A 16,939-nucleotide genomic window follows, 5' to 3' on the forward strand; every position below is an offset into this window, starting at 1 on the left:
GGCTTAGCGGGGTACCACAGATGATGCTGCAGCTGCACAACCATCGGGCCTGTCTAGTTGGTGGGTATACTCTGTTAGCCATGTATGTCAGTATGTCATTACTTCATGAACTGCATCATATTACACACTCATTTCCATGATGTCAATTTGCAGAAGACGCAGGATATCCAAACATGGAGTGGCTAATGACTCCCCTACGCAATCCCAGGACAGCTGCAGACCAGCGGTACAACAATGCTCATGGGAAGACCGGACGGGTGATCGAGCGAACATTTGGACTCCTGAAGAGCAGGTTCAGGTGCCTGGACAAGACAGGCGGAGCACTCCAATATACCCCACTCAAGGTGTGTAACATCTTCATTGTGTGCTGCATGCTACACAACATGGCAGTGGAGAAGGCTGTGCCACTCATCCTAGATCCTGATGAGCTGGAACATCCGCCCGTTGAGGATGAAGGCCTTTCCCAGGATGCGAGTGACGAGGAGGTTGAAGATGATATCCGGAGTCACCTCATCCGCAACTTCTTTTCATGATGGTGAGTCATAGGTGAATTTTGTCCAAACCTCAACTATAGAGTTGCATGGGTAGCATGCTGTGTATGCAGCTGACTGTATGCAATGTCACTTTGAGGTTGGCTGTGCAGTGTCATACAGGTGCAGATGTAATGCAACACACTTACGGGCTATGTGTGTACTTGGAATGTACAAGTGTACTACAACATCAGGCTATTTAACATGACTATGTCAGAATAACATTCAACAGGACTTGACCCCTTGTGTGCCTCTCATCCCCAGCTCGCCCTGCCTGTTGTCCGCTGGTGCCATCTTGGTCAGCCTGCTATTGCTCATTATGATTGCAACGTCAGCCGAATCAACGGAGCATGCATGGACATGTGGAAAAGTCAATTTGGGTAAGGACTCATATGAGGCTGTTTAGCGTTGGTATGTTTTCAATTGTGTGGTACATGTTCTGGCGCATGTTGTTTGACCATGCATACATGTAACAACATCATGTTTCCTATTATATGTAGGCCCACTCCCATGACAGGATAGTCACCCCATCTGACAGTCATCTGTAGTTGTTTTAGACTCTGATGGAAGCATCAATGTGGGTTGACATTGACACTGAAACATTGCATATACCATGGTTTGAAATTGTGTGGGAGGTCACAACCACAGACTCTGTGGGGGATTGCAGCCTCACTGTGTGCATTACAATGTATCTAGATCATCACCTCTACCTTGTGGGCCAGTCCAGTTTGGTTCATAGCAACCATGTTGTGTAGGTGTGGCCTAGTGTATGTTCCACATGTTAAGATAAATGTCCTTGTTGCAGTATGTCATGTCGCTGTTGTATCGTTACCTCAGTGCAGGTTGAGAATATTGCGATGCCAGCCTTCACAGTGAGTAGAAGTTCTGTTTACATTGACATGATGCCATGTATGTTGGGCTGATGACATCACAATGGTATGCTGATGCACATGTTAAATATTCTGTGGCACCAGTGGAGTGCGGTCATTCACATGATTCTCTAGTCCCGTGCAGCATTTCTGTGCAACGGTCGGGTTCTTTATGTGGCTAGGCTCCTCATTGATTGCTGTTTACTATTATTCCACCTGCTTGTCATGTTTAGCATGGTGAGGCACAGTTGCTAGAGCAACATACTGGCTACAGAGTGCCTTTATTGCAATTAGGTAATTATCTTCCTCATCTTATGTGATGCTGACAGCTGTTGTGGGTGATGTTAAGTTTGCCTTCTTGGCCCTTACGGGTACACATGAACATATACAGATATTACACTTTGCGTAAGTAGCACTTCCATATGTTTACATGTGTTTGTAGGGGACACATCATCATACACAGGAAATTAGTTTTTGTCTACATAGATCTCATTGCATCGTAGCAGACTTGTGACCTTTACACAAGAGTCAAATAGGTGACAGACTGTCTTAGGTTGCATGTGCCCGTGTTACAGCATCTGCTCTTATGTGATAGCATGATCAGTGATCTCTAATTGGCTACAATTGTTACATTACACAGGTGTGACTGGTACAGTGAATATCATGAGGTATTTGTAGGGTATGCAACCTTTACAACGCAACTTTTACCATGCAGTTCTGTTACAACGCATGTATTACAATGAAAACCATTACAACGCATTACACTGGGGGGCGCTCTAGGATAAGGAATAGTTTTAATTTACTATCCAACACCTTCCCTAGTGTCCACGGGGACTGGAGTTGGAATAGTAAATTAAACTATTCACTATCCAGCACCCCCAAGTGTAATGCGGTGTAAAGGTTTTCGTTGTAATACTTGCGTTGTAACAGCATGCCTGGTAAAAGCATTTCGCGTTGGTTTTGAGGGCTCTGAGGCCGGTCGCAGTCCAACGTACCGACGATATTTTGAAATCAATTGACTATGTAGGATACACATTCAAACGGGAATCGTGAAAATGTGTAGTCCGATTGGATCAAAACCAACGCGCTGTCTATATTACGAAGTGATTCTACCCCAATTTCGGTCCGTCGGACCGTGATCAGCCATAAAGCTTTGTCAAGTTCGCGTTCTGTATATACCACGTTGTGGTTATGTGTCCCACTTTCCAGTCCTGATGAAGACCCCAGAGCAAGGATAGCGCTAGTACCTGCATATATGAGGGTCGAAACGTCGACAACTATCTGCTTTTGAATACCAACTTCACGCCCTAATGTTTCATTAATTGAACTATGTGGAGTATGCTTTGTTTGAAAAGTTGTTTTGACCTAATGGTCCCGGTCTTTGTACATATTATGTAACATTGACAAATGATTTATATTTGTTGATTATACTGTCACTCAAGAATTATCCTTCTCTTCTTTCACTTCATCCTCACATGATCACCAACCACCCCCCTTCCCTACTTCCTCTCCCATTTTGGGGCACTGTCAAACCACTTATTTATTGTTCGAATACACTGTATATTTAATATACGTTCCCATTGTGATTAAAACAGTGTGGACTGATTTGTTGTTTGGTTGACTTATATGTTTGCTTTTCTTGATTATTGTTCCTATGTAACTGGGACCCCTTCCTATAACTATGGAGTAAGGTACGGGCAGTCCCTGGCAGTCTAGTGTCGAATGTTTCAGCTGCATTTCAGGTGACATCATTCAATGACTTATTTTGTCTACTGGTCAATGGCACTGACCATGTATGTTTGATTATGCTCCATGGCCTCCCAAGGTAAATCATCATGTTGTGCATGATGTGTCATTCCAAAAGAATATTGTGCCTCCTTGATGTCAACGCACATGTCCTTCTAATGTGCATATATGATATATGGCCTATTGTAGGATCATTGATGATAGGTGTTTACATGTACTGTGACAACATGGATGGTGTTGGTTGAGGCTTAAGTACTGTATTGTGTGTGAGGTAGATGGCTGTGTAGCTGCTGTTTTGCTTTGGACACAGTACATGTAGACTACACTTGCTGATGATGTGTGTCCTGTGCCCCACTTGTCCCTAAGGGACCTGATCCTGTGACTTTGATCTTTGCTGATTACTGTTTCATTTAATTTGCAGTGACCCTGAGTGAAGCAGACACTTCTGCATTCACATACACATGTAAGTTTGTGGCTTGACAATGCCCTTGTGGTACGTGCTTGTTTTGCAAGTTTTCGCACCCCTTCTGCCATAATGTCTTCACTCATTGCTGCTGCTGCATACACAGCCACAATGCCGCGCACACTACCCAGATCCAGGACCACACATGCCTACAGATTACCCCTCCTTCCAGCCATTAGTAGAGCATGCTCCAGCCACCCTACACACAGAGAACACCAGACAATCATCCACCTGGTATCTCAATAACTCAAACTCACCCATAACTACACTACATTGGCTACCTGTCAGGGAGCGATCCCTCTTTAAAACAGGCTGCATGGTCTTCCAGGCTCGCCAGGGCACTGCCCCTGCCTTCATCTCCTCTCTGTTAAAAGACTACACCCCTGTTCGTGAGCTCCGCTCATCTACTCAATCTCTCTTTCAGGTTCCCCGGTACAGACGTAAGAAATGGGGCGGAGCTAATTTTTCAGTCCTGGCACCATCCTTCTGGAACTCCCTCCCCGACCACTTACGCCTGGCCACACAATATTCCATCTTCCGAAAAGATCTCAAGACTTTTCTGTTCACTCAGGCTTTCTCTTAAGGGACACTGATCTCCCCTCTCCAGTCCTCGTTCCTACTGCTAAATTTGCCTCCACAGTGCCAAGAAACTGCATGGTGAACGTTGCGCTATATAAATATTTTAAATTCAATTCAATTCAACAGCTTCTCTGCCTGTGTGTGCAACACATACTGGCAAGACTATGCAGAGAAACATGACAGTGTGTCTACGTACAACCAGGTCATGTGCCTTGTACAGCACACACAGACCTTCCTTACACAAAATTTTGGACAGTGTTACCTTGTCAGCACCACAGCAGCACACCTCGCCTTCCTTACAGTAACGTGGCAGTACACTACCTTGGCACACCTATTCAACATTTCGGTCACAGCCAGTGAAGTAGCCACCGGGTACACACACCATAACCACGTCTCTTGGGTGTGGTGTGATGTGGCCATTCTGGTGAAGATAATTGTCACACGTGGCTAGGTGTTCTGTAGGCGTTGCACACATCACATCAGTTGTTTACTTGTAGCTCTATAGGGGGAGGTCACGTAATCTGGTGAGCTTGTGTAGAGTGCTACAGTCCATTGCCCACAGTCTGTCCTGCCACCCTTTGCCTGCGCACCATTCATCACATCCACAGTACAGCAGCATGCTGATGATAGTTCACATACCTGAGGACACAGTTTTAGGTACTCCCAACGTGGCCACCTAGCTTTATAACCCTGATCTATACACCTCCAATTGATTCTCCTGTGCCTGTCAGTAATTGCAGTTTTGTGATCCAAATCCTCCTCCAGCATTTACTAACCATCACAGGTGTGTATTTCCATCCATGTATCTAGTTGTTAGAATATTGTTACCTATGTGTGTCCTCATCCAGACTCAGATCCAAGTGTGTGGATGGATGCAGTTTGTTACGTACTCTTGCATTTCATACATTTGCACACACATATTTTTTATACTGTGGGTACAGGATGACTACACAAATGCGTGTGATGTAATTTATATTTATTAGGTGATGTTGTGCAGGAAACGTGAGTAGGTGCTGTACAGGAATGGGGGGAATCCAAAGTTCACTGCTGGAGACGAGATGCCTTACAGTTTGTGTCAACAGAGTCCAGCCCACAGTGCTTGGCTTCATTGGGCAGAATGTGACCCGCAAGTCCATGTGGGAGAGTCTGATGGGTGATGCTATTGCACCCAAGGGCAATATGCCAGGTCAGGTGTCCTGGGAGTTGTGCATGACCCACTGCCTCTCAACGTCTTAGCCGTGGACAACCCTTCTTCCTTGGGGGACCCTCACGTGCAGGTATGGATGATACATGGGACGCTACTTCAGACAGTTCCTCCTCCTCCTCCTCCCTCCCTGTGGCTGGTGTTGCACTTTGCCTTGATGTTTGTGGCCTGGTGACACAGGGAGGGTACTGCATGTTGCCAGCAATCTGACGTAGTGATTGGCTCATGTCCCGATGCACCGTCAAGAGCTCAGCCAGTGTTGCCTCCACCCGTCCATAATGTCGTTGTTGCCTGGCATGTTGCTCAGCCTGCTGTTGTTTGAGCTCGGTGAGGGGCTCGACTACTTGGCTAACCTCCCTGGTGTCCCGCCGGTATGCCTCCAGGATGGTACTCAGTTCAGTCACACCGGGCCCTGCAGCTGACTGGCCAGAATCTCGCCTATGCCTTGCGCCACTCCCACCACCCTGACCCACACGAGCACGGCCTGCGCTTGTGGGCACATCCGATCGACGGGACCCCCGAGTGCTGGCAGGGTGGATGTTGTCTGCCACCTCAAGGGTGCCCGTCAAAGGCTGTCCCTCATTTTCAGACTGGATCTTTGGTGGATCATGGGCAGGGCTCTGACCTGTCTGCTGGGATGTGGTGGGAATGGGTCTGGTGGTTGGCACAGATGTAGCTGGTACAGTTGCTGCAGGGGTTTGGGATCCAGAGGGGCCAGGTTGGTTGGGGTCATCCACAGTCCGTTGAGTGGCGTCGCTATCGGTGGGATCAGGGTCCTGCTAAGCCTGGGACTGGGATCCTTCTCCCCCCTGGTTTTGGGTGGTTTCAACACGATGCCCTGTGTGTGTGAGAGACAGACACAGTTAATGAACTATCAAGAAACACATTGATTTTTTATCCATTATCAGCATCACAGTTCCACAAGCTTGACATTGTTGTCATTGTTCAGTTGTGTATGTAGTGGTAGCCAATTGACATGTACTCATGGATTTTTTCCTTCTTCCGTTCTCTTGACAATGAGTGACACAGCCATTGCATTGTCTTGTCTTGCCAGCACAACACATACACAGCAATACTCTGTTTCACGCAACATTCAGGATACAGTGTCAATCCTTATGCCTGCGTCAAGCATGCACAGAGTTTAGATGCAGCATGTTCATGTAAGAGACAGAGTGGAATTTTTAAGGATAAATTCCTGTACTTTGGATAGTTGTTGATGTTCCGTGATGGGCAAGCCATGCCAACCGCTCTGGACCTGTACACCCACTTCTAGATCATGGCTGTAGGACGTGGCACTTGTCCTAGACGCATGACCTTGGCAATACCCATGTCCATGTTGGTACTTAAGTGCATCCACAACGTTCATATGATGGGGCAAGTGCATTGTGTGAGAGGCACAATGGACTTGAGCATCTGCACTGTGCATGTTATAGTTGTATGTGTATTCATATGAGAGAGTGTTTAGTTGTGGTACATGACCATTGTGACAGTGTAGCACTCCATTGCCTGTCCCCATGGGCTTAGTTTCTGTAAGGGGTGTGTGTGACAGGCCATGCTAGTAGTTAGAATGTGATTTGCAAACTTACATCCTTTGTGGTTTGGCTGTGCCCTCATGAGACATGCTGCCTTGATCGTGGTTGTGGGTTCCTGCACAGGATGTCTGACCTTGTACTGGTGTTTGTGTTTGCAATATTCACAGGAGGGCCTTGTTCTGCCTACACCAGGGCCCATTGTCTACTACAGAGCTTTACAAACTGTGTGTCCTGAGACAGTACTGTGTCACCTGCAAATGCTGGGTGTGTCGCAGGCAGTTAGCACATTACTGCTGGTAATTAAGTAACATCCCTAGACACTCTGGTCTATGGTCTTTAATAGACCTTTGAAGTGCTTGGTGTGGCTGTGTGTGTGCCCAGGGAGCTGGGGTAGGTTGACCGTGGGAGGAAAACTGAAGGTGGAATACAGAGGAAGGAGGGTGACAGGGTGTGGAAGCCAGACCTAGGTAGGGAGACAGACAGAGGGAGAGTGAGGGTGACGGAGATAGCGGGGGATGGAGACAGAGGGACGGAGACAGAGGTTGACAGACACAGGGAGACTGTCAGAGGGAGGGAGACAGACAGAGGAAGGAGGGCAACAGAGGGATGGAGACAGGTGGTTTGGCCTCACTTGCTTGCTACACTGCCTTACTGTGTCACCAAATGATGCATCTCCAAAACGTGTGTCAACAACATGAATAGATTTTATAGCTGTGGTCTACTTGTCTGTACTTTCACACTCCCTGTGCATTCAGCATGGTGCTTGTGTGTGTACCTGGGACATATGGGATGAGAGCAGCCTCCTACCCTACACCTTCCACCCTTTCAGCCTCCCCCTTGCAACTACCCCCATACAGTTTCGTACTGTTGGGACTCATGGCCACCCACCCCCATGCTGCTGGGCACTGTTGTAAGTTCCACCATATTACATGTGTTTGTTGTGTACTCACCAGGCTCAATGACTCCCTCTATTCTGTGTCCTCCCACCAGTGGCAGCAGGGTCATGACTTTCTCCTCCCAGGGATGGTATACTGGAGGTCTGCGGGGACCACCCCCACCAGTGTGGTTTGCAGCGGCGTAGTCCTGGTCCATCTTCTTCTTGACCGTCCTCCGCAGATCATACCACTTAGACTGGCATTCCTGCCTGGTGCGCTTGATGGGTGCAACAGCATTGACCTTGTCAACGATCCTCTCCCACATGCAACTTTTGTCAGCTATGCTGGTCTGTCTGACCAATGCGCCAAACAGCTGTGGCTCGACTCGGATGACTTCATCTGTAAGGATCTCATTTTCCGGGTTAGTGAACTTTGGATTCTTTTGTGTGGTCATGGTGTGGGGTGTGTGTGATTGAGAGGGTGATGGTGTGTATGTAAGAGGGTGTGTGGGTCTGATTGTGAAGGGGGTCGTGTGGGTGTAGATGTGATAGGTTGTATGTGTGCAGGTTTATGGGTGTAGTTGGTGATGTGCTGGCAGGCTCACAGCTACAACTCACTCGAGGATACGGTGAGCACTTCAAGATCTAGAAGGCCGTGGTGACGGCCGCGCCCACCTGGGCGGGGACTTGTTAATTTAAAAGTGACTTGCATATTGCGGGCTGTATTCCCTTACCTACCTGGAGCCCCTGATGAAATGCCGCCAAGCATGAAACGCGTTTGGCAGCACAGGACTAAGATGGCGAAGCGCTTGTGCTGATAATGGAAAGCCGTTCTTGTCATGAAATAAAGAGGATTACTTTTACGCACTTGTGTGGGCAGACTCAATGCAGGCAAACTCTGTGTTTGAGTATTAAGTGGCGCAGTCTGAGTCGCGAGTCCAGCCCTGCTGCACGTCCGTGCAGCCCTGTTGAGGTGTCAAGCTACGCCGCAAATGAGGGATGAGTGCACCTCCATGGCAGAACATACTGTGTGCCTCCAAATCAACACTGGAGACTACCGCGACCCACTGTGGTTTTATTTTGGACAATTTTTGGGGAATGTCACAGCTGCAACTCACTCGAGGATACGGTGAGCACTTCAAGATCCAAAAGGCTGTGGTGACGGCCGTGCCCACCTGGGCGGGGACTTGTTAATTTGAAAGTGACTTGCATATTGCGGGCTGTATTCCCTTACCTACCTGGTGCCCCTGATGAAATGCCGCCAAGCATGAAACGCGTTGGGCAGCACAGGACTAAGATGGCGAAGCGCTTGTGGTGATAATGGAAAGCCGTTCTTGTCATGAAATAAAGAGGATTACTTTTATGCACTCGTGTGGGCTGAATCAATGCAGGCAAACTGTGTGTTTGAGTTTTAAGCGGCGCAGTCTGAGTCGAGAGTCCAGCCCTGCTCCACGTCCTTGCAGCCCTGTTGTGGTGTCAAGCTACGCCGCAAATGAGGGAAGAGTGCACCTCCATGGAAGAACATACTGTGTGCCTCCAAATCAACACAGGAGACTACAGCGACCCACTGTGGTTTTATTTTGGACAATTTTTGGGGAATTACACAGCTGCAACTCACTCGAGGATACGGTAAGCACTTCAAGATCCAAAAGGCTGTGGTGACAGCCGCGCCCACCTGGGCGGGGCCTCTTAATTTAAAAGTGACTTGCATATTGCGGGCTGTATTCCCTTACCTACCTTGAGCCCCTGATGAAATGCCACCAAGCATGAAACGCGTTGGGCAGCACAGGACTAAGATGGCGAAGCGCTTGTGCTGATAATGGAAAGCCGTTCTTGTCATGAAATAAAGAGGATTACTTTTATGCACTCGTGTGGGCTGACTCAATGCAGGCAAACCGTGTGTTTGAGTTTTAAGCAGCGCAGTCGGAGTCGCGAGTCCAGCCCTGCTGCACGTCCGTGCAGCCCTGTTGTGGTGTCAAGCTACGCCGCAAATGAGGGACTTGTGCACCTCCATGGAAGAACATACTGTGTGCCTCCAAATCAACACAGGAGACTACCGTGACCCACTGTGGTTTCATTTTGGACAATTTTTGGGGAATTTCACAGCTGCAACTCACTCAAGGATACGGTGAGCACTTATTGATCCAGAAGGCCGTGGTGACGGTCGCTCCCACCTGGGTGGGGACTTGTTAATTTAAAAGTGACTTGCATATTGCGGGCTGTATTCCCTTACCTACCTGGAGCCCCTGATGAAATGCCGCCAAGCATGAAACGCGCTGGGCAGTGCATGGACTAAGATGGGGAAGCGCTTGTGCTGATAATGGAAAGCCGTTCTTGTCATGAAATAAAGAGGGTTACTTTTATGCACTCGTGTGAGCTGACTCAATGCAAACTGTGTGTTTGATAATATATATATATATATATATATATATATATATATATATATATATATATATATATATATATATATATATATATATGTAAATATATATATATATATATATTCCACAAATCCATCATCCGATAGAGAAAGTCCGCACTCACAAAGGTTTTTGTTTCCCAAGTTTCAAAATTTATTTGGTCAGATTTTAAGCATATAAGTACAATACCAACGCGTTTCGCAACCCACTGTTGCTTGTTCACGGTAAGGGTACAGGGTCACAGACTCCTCCTATATTACAAAAAACCCGCCACAAACAAATACTGCTGATCTCACTTCCTGTCCATCGGCAGGAAGTTGGATGGGAATTGTAGTTTTTTCATGTATTTTGGACATCGCTTTTAACAACAAGTTTACACTTTCACAATTACATACCAATTTTAGATCTTCTAATAAGGTGGTGATTGTGCAAAGAATAATAATTTATTACATCATTCTGTGGTTGGGTAATATTACGATAAGTTGCACAGTGGCAAATTAAATTAAATTAAAGCCCTCTGGTGGGCATATTGCAATTGGGGATTACGGAGTTGTTTGTTTATGTATACACAGCTCTCTGGAAGTTAAAAAGAGGAATAACTTTTTGTCCAACTGAATCAATGAATATGGCACAAACCAGAATTGATATATACAAATATATCAGGAAAATCAAGTTAACTAAAACTTTTGAGGAAAACGAAAAATGGCAATGTATGCGAAAAATAAAACCAAGTCACGCATGGATCAGACAATTACAAATGAGGGCTTAACCTCAGCGGATCTACCTTCATTGGTAGCAATTACAAATTTGGATATAGACAATGAAGATGATAACATTTCGGAATCAGGAGCAGTACCACAGAAAGGAGCAGGTTTAAGTGGGATGAAAGTGTCTTCAAAATTCTACCCTCAACTACCTCAAGGGAATAAAATCGATCTTTTCCAAGAGGCCGTCATCAAAGATATTTATAAAATTAAAAGTTTAAAATACAAAGACAACTTATTGAAAGATGAAAGAACTGCCTTTATCAACCTAAAAGATGATAAAACAATAACAATAAAAACAGCCGACAAAGGCGGAAATATCATCATCCTGAACACAATTGACTATGTGGCTGGCAAACATTCACAGTTTGATAATAAAAAATACTACAGAAAATTAGAAACCAATCCAACAAAAGTGTTTAAAGAGAAACTAGATGAAAAACTTCAAATCTGGAACAATCAAAACCTAATTGATTTAGATGAAAAGAAATTCCTTAGCACGTAACATCTAAAAACAGCCACAATTTACTTTTTACCGAAAGTGCATAAGAACCCACTAAAACCACCAGGGAGACCCATTGTGTCATCAAAAGGGTCCTTAATAGAACCAGTGGTGAATTACATAGATTTCTTTCTTATGCCGTTTGTCACCAACTTAAGTTCATACTTATGGGACACAACAGACCTCCTTAAACACCTAGAGGATCTACCATGGCAAACCAATTATCTGTTGGTCACAATAGATGTTTTATCTCTGTATACAAATATTGACAATGATATTGGTTTGAATGCTTGCGCTTTCTTTTTGAAAGAACGTGACATCCAGTTTAATCGACACAATCAGATGCTGATAGATATGGTAGAGATGTGTTTAACCCAAAATGTTTTTTTATTCGGAGATTAAATTTACCAGCAAATACATGGCTGCGCCAACGGTTTCTCCTTAAGCCCAGCGTACGCCTGTCTCACAAAGGGGTGGTGGGAACAACAGATTGCTTGGCACACAGACAATGATTTCTTTGTGGAAAAAATAGCAAAGTGGACAAGATACATAGACGATCTTCTGATAATATGGGAAGGAACAGCCCAAGAATTTGAAAATTACTTCCAGATCCTGAATTCCTCAACTTCAAACATACGCTTTTACATATAAAATCAGTAAAGATAGAGCGGTTTCCCTTGACAAGGAGATCTATATTCAAGATAATAAGTTGGAAACAACACTTCATAGAAAAGACACTGCAACCAATTCAATTTTACACTTTAATAGCTTTCACAAACCATCCCTGAAGGAAAACATACCGTATGGGGAGTTCCTCAGATTACGAAGAATATGTTCAGAAGAAAAGGAATGGGAAAGAACTAGTAAAGACATGGCACAAAGATTAATGATCAGAGGATACCACAAGACTATTATAAAAAGGGATGGCAAAGAGCAAATATGAAAGAACGGAAAGATGCCTTGACCACCAAAAAAGCAATAACAAATAGCATTCAAAACAAAGAACTGAATGAAAGAAAAGTGAGATTGATTCTTGACTACACCAGAGAATCTAAACAAATTGTAAACATTTTGAGAAAAAAATGGAAATTACTACAATTAGATCACACAATGGGCAAAATAATGGGGAATCACCCACTTGTCACAAATCGCAGAGCTAGAGACAGACTTATACAGAGTCATCATCAAGATAAGACCAAAAGGAAAAAAGGAATCCAATGGTTAAATACTAAAGGATTTATCAAATGTCAACATTGCAAAGTGTGCCAAATTGCAATCAATAAGAAAGAGGTAATGTTACCGAATAAAAGAATGTGGAAGATCAATCAACTGATTGATTGCCTGAGCACACACGTAATATATGTGATTGAATGTCCGTGTGCGTTAAAATACATTGGAAGCACGAAAAATGAATTTAAAAAACGTATCCTGGAGCACATTAGAGCGACAGTGAATAAAGATAGAAGTTATGCTGTCGCAAAGCATATGGAGTTGGCTCATAACAGTGACTGGAAACTCCTAAAGACATATGCACTGGAATGTATTTTGCCACACGAAAGGGGCGGAGATCAGGAAAAACAACTAAGATGCAGGGAATCAAGACAGATCCTGAATTTCCGAACAATGAGCCCTTGGGGACTAAATCAGAGAGAAAAACTTTATGTACATTTGTAAATAATTGGACACATGGAGATTTGTTTTGTGTATTTGAACTATTTTATTTGCAAGGGAAGCGAGAGACAAGAGTAGGAATCCAGAGATGAAAATTTTGGCAACATAGGAACCTTGGGTGGAACTATGTTTTGGTGATATTTAACAAGTTAATGGACAATTGTTTTTTGCATTATGAATTAATAGTGATAAACACAATACATGGTGGTTATCAATCATAAGATGTGAAGTTTTTCAACAATATGCAATGAATTTGGGTTATAATACACACTATTGGGTGAATTGCAACAGTATGTTTCTTGCCCACTAGAGGGCTTTATCACAGGTTTTCATCCGATAATGGGTGACTATAAGCAACAATGATATAAATGTTAAAGGCTCACCAGAAAGCTGTGTATACATACAACTCCGTAATCCCCAATTGCAATATGCCCACCAGGGGGCTTTAATTTAATTTATTTTGCCACTGTGCAACTTATCGTATTATTACCCAAACACAGAATGATATAATGAATTATTATTCTTTGCACAATCACCACCTTATTAGAAGATCTAAAATTGGTATGTAATTGTGAAAGAGTAAACTTGTTGTTAAAAGCGATGTCCAAAATACATGTAAAAACTACAATTCCCATCCAACTTCCTGCCGATGGACAGGAAGTGAGATCAGCAGTATTTATATATATTTATATTTATATTCACAGAATAGTTTCTATTTTCGAATATGTGTTTTATGGGTTACTTTACAGTGAAAGGAGGTCAATCAGTCTGTCACAAGGACGGTGTCATTAGTGATGTCATGAGTGATGTCACTGACCATGTCATGTGTGATGCAATATGTGATGTCATCAGCAGTGCATTACACGCGCCAGTTATAGTGAGTCCAACTAACTATAACGTGGGAATTTCAATGGTTTTATGTCAGTAAAATTTCCAGCTAACTATAACTGGTGTGAAACCTCTGGTTTTTTCTGTGAATTTAATAGGTTTTTTAAATGCTAATTCCTAACTATAACTGGTGTGAAACCTATGGTTTTTTCAGTGAATTTCAAAGGTTTTTTAAATGCTAATTCCTAACTATAAGTCTCAGTTTATATGTAAGACTGTTAGCGCTCTAGTTGTTCTTTAGAACACTCTGGGACATTCTGTCATTGGGCTATATTTGGGCTACATCTGGCTGATATTTGGGCTACATTTGTTTTTTTGTCTCTGGAGGCCATCTTTGGGCTACATTGGGCTACATTGGGCTACAATGGGCTACATTGGGCTACATTTGGGCTCTAACATATATATAGCCCAATGTAGGCCAATATATACTTTTTTCAAAGTTAATTTTCGTAAAAACCACTTGTGCATATATCTTGAGACATAGCAAAGGCAGATCAAGCTACCGGTTCCTACAATTTTGCCCAAATTTTTTTTGTATATTTCTTTTTTTTTTGCCTTGGAGCGCTCCCGGTGCGCGCCCCGGTGAGCGCCCCGGAAAGCGTAGTTCTATGAAGCGCCCCGGGGCGCACACCGGGGAGCGTCCCGTTAGCGCCAATCTCATGATCGTGACATATCGCATAGCCGCGTCCGCGTGATACGCACGGCGTAAGCACGCGAGCGAATATGATCGCACAACGCGCTTACGCGACGCGCCCCTGGGCACGCCCCGGGGCATGTAGCGTAAGCGCGTCGGGTCATGTGACCTGAAAATAACACTTTTCATTGGTTAATAACAGTTTTTTTTCACAAGTAGGGAAACACCCCACCCATTTCCCTCACAACCTGTTTGCTTTTGCTGAGACAACACATCTTGTCTGTTCCTGCAAAAAAAACAAATTTAACCATGTCTGGTTCCCAGAACCCTTCCCAGGACCAGTCCACAGACTCTTCAGATGGATTCCTGCCTGAGGTCCCCCCACAGAGAAAAGTGAAGGACCACTTCATCTGGAAGTTTTTCTCTTTTCCAGAGGGGGAGAAAAAATGCAATGCAGCAAAAGTCACGTGTAAAATTTGTGCACTGTTCTCTCACATGGAAATCCCAGCGGTGATGACACAAAATATTCGGCCTGTTTTTGATGATATTACATTTCGTTGTAAGCAGTGTGACCAACTGCTATGTTATGGGGAGCAGAGCGTTGACCTGATTGTTCGAAAGAGGGAGGAACACCGCTGCGCCCCTCAGCCCTAATTTTTCCCCTTTTTTTTTTGCTCCTGTTGAGCAGTTTTGCATTCCCTAGTTTTGTTTTAGTTCTGAAAAAAATAAAAAATTAAATTAAAAACGTTCGGAAAAAGTAAAAAAAAATTAAAAACTAAAAAAGAAGCAAAAAAACAGTTCTTTTTAGAACTACCTCCAATTTATAAAAAAATGCTAAATTTTTTGAAAACTCTGTCATCCTTTTTTTCCCATGGTACGCACCCCGGTCTGCTCCCCGGTGCGCGTACCGGGCGCTCCCCCTGCGCAAATTGGAAAAAAATAAAAAAATGTATGGCCCGGGGGGTCCTTTTATGGCCCCCACATCAAACCTGGGGGGGTCTACCCTGCCCCCTTATGGTCAATTCCCCCCTTTATTTTTGCCACCTCTTGTGTCTCGATTTTACCGAGAGACAAGATGGCGGCCGCTCCAGACTGTTTAGAATGTTTACAGACACCCGAGAGCCAATCAGCTTTCCGCCCGCAAGTCGCGTGTCGCACTCGGTGCGCTCCCCGGTGCGCGCCTATAGATATATATTTTTTTTTTAACCTAAATTACTCAAAATCCACTGAAGCACATATCTTGAGACATAGCAAAGGCACATCGGGCTACCAGTCCCGACAATTTTGCCAAGTTTGGTGGAAAATCATTCAGCCGTTCGGGCTAAAAGTGAGGTCGACCGCCCTATGGAAATGAACATGGAGAAAACACGTTTTGGGACCCCCTTTTATCTCGGCCCCCTCTTGACAAATCCCACCCAAACTTTCAGGGAAGGACCGGGGCGCCGCAAGGCCATTTTGAGGAAATTTTCAGGCAGCTTCGTCAACCGGCGCCAAAGTTATTCCAAATAGAATTTTGAGATTTAACATTGAAAAAAATCCTAACTATAACTACCTACTGGCGACCGCCAGAAGGTAATATATATATATATATATTCACTGAAAAAACCATAGGTTTCACACCAGTTATAGTTAGGAATTAGCATTTAAAAAACCTATTAAATTCACTGAAAAAACCATAGGTTTCACACCAGTTATAGTTAGCTGGAAATTTTACTGATATAAAACCATTGAAATTCCCACGTTATAGTTAGTCGGACTCACTATAACTTGCGCGTGCAATGCACTGCTGATGACATCACATATTACATCACTCATGACATGGTCAGTGACATCACTCATGACATCACTGATGACACCATCCAGTGAATATGTGTCTTTCTGAAAAATAAATATTAGTGAGTTATGTTTAAATATTTAAATACATATATTAGTGTTTCACTTTGTGTATAAGTGGCTACATGTGTTGATAAGTAGCTACATGCGTATGTATATGGGTTATTTGATATTATTATTAGTATCAGTATGAGTGTCTATATGGTTTGGTGGGGGTATTACTTAGCACATAGATGCATGAGTGACTGACTCTTTATTTGTATGTGTTTTGAAGACAGCATATGTACAGGACTGTATGGGTGGATGAGTGTCTATATGTGTTTGTTAGTGAGTGAATGACTGTCTCACTAGTGTCTTTATCAGTAACTACATATGTTTTAATCTAGTATATGTGAATATTGATGTATATAAGTGAGTATATGTGAGAGTA

Source organism: Lissotriton vulgaris, chromosome 7 (genome assembly GCF_964263255.1).
Source record: "Lissotriton vulgaris chromosome 7, aLisVul1.2, whole genome shotgun sequence".
NCBI classification, from domain to species: Eukaryota; Metazoa; Chordata; class Amphibia; order Caudata; family Salamandridae; genus Lissotriton; species Lissotriton vulgaris.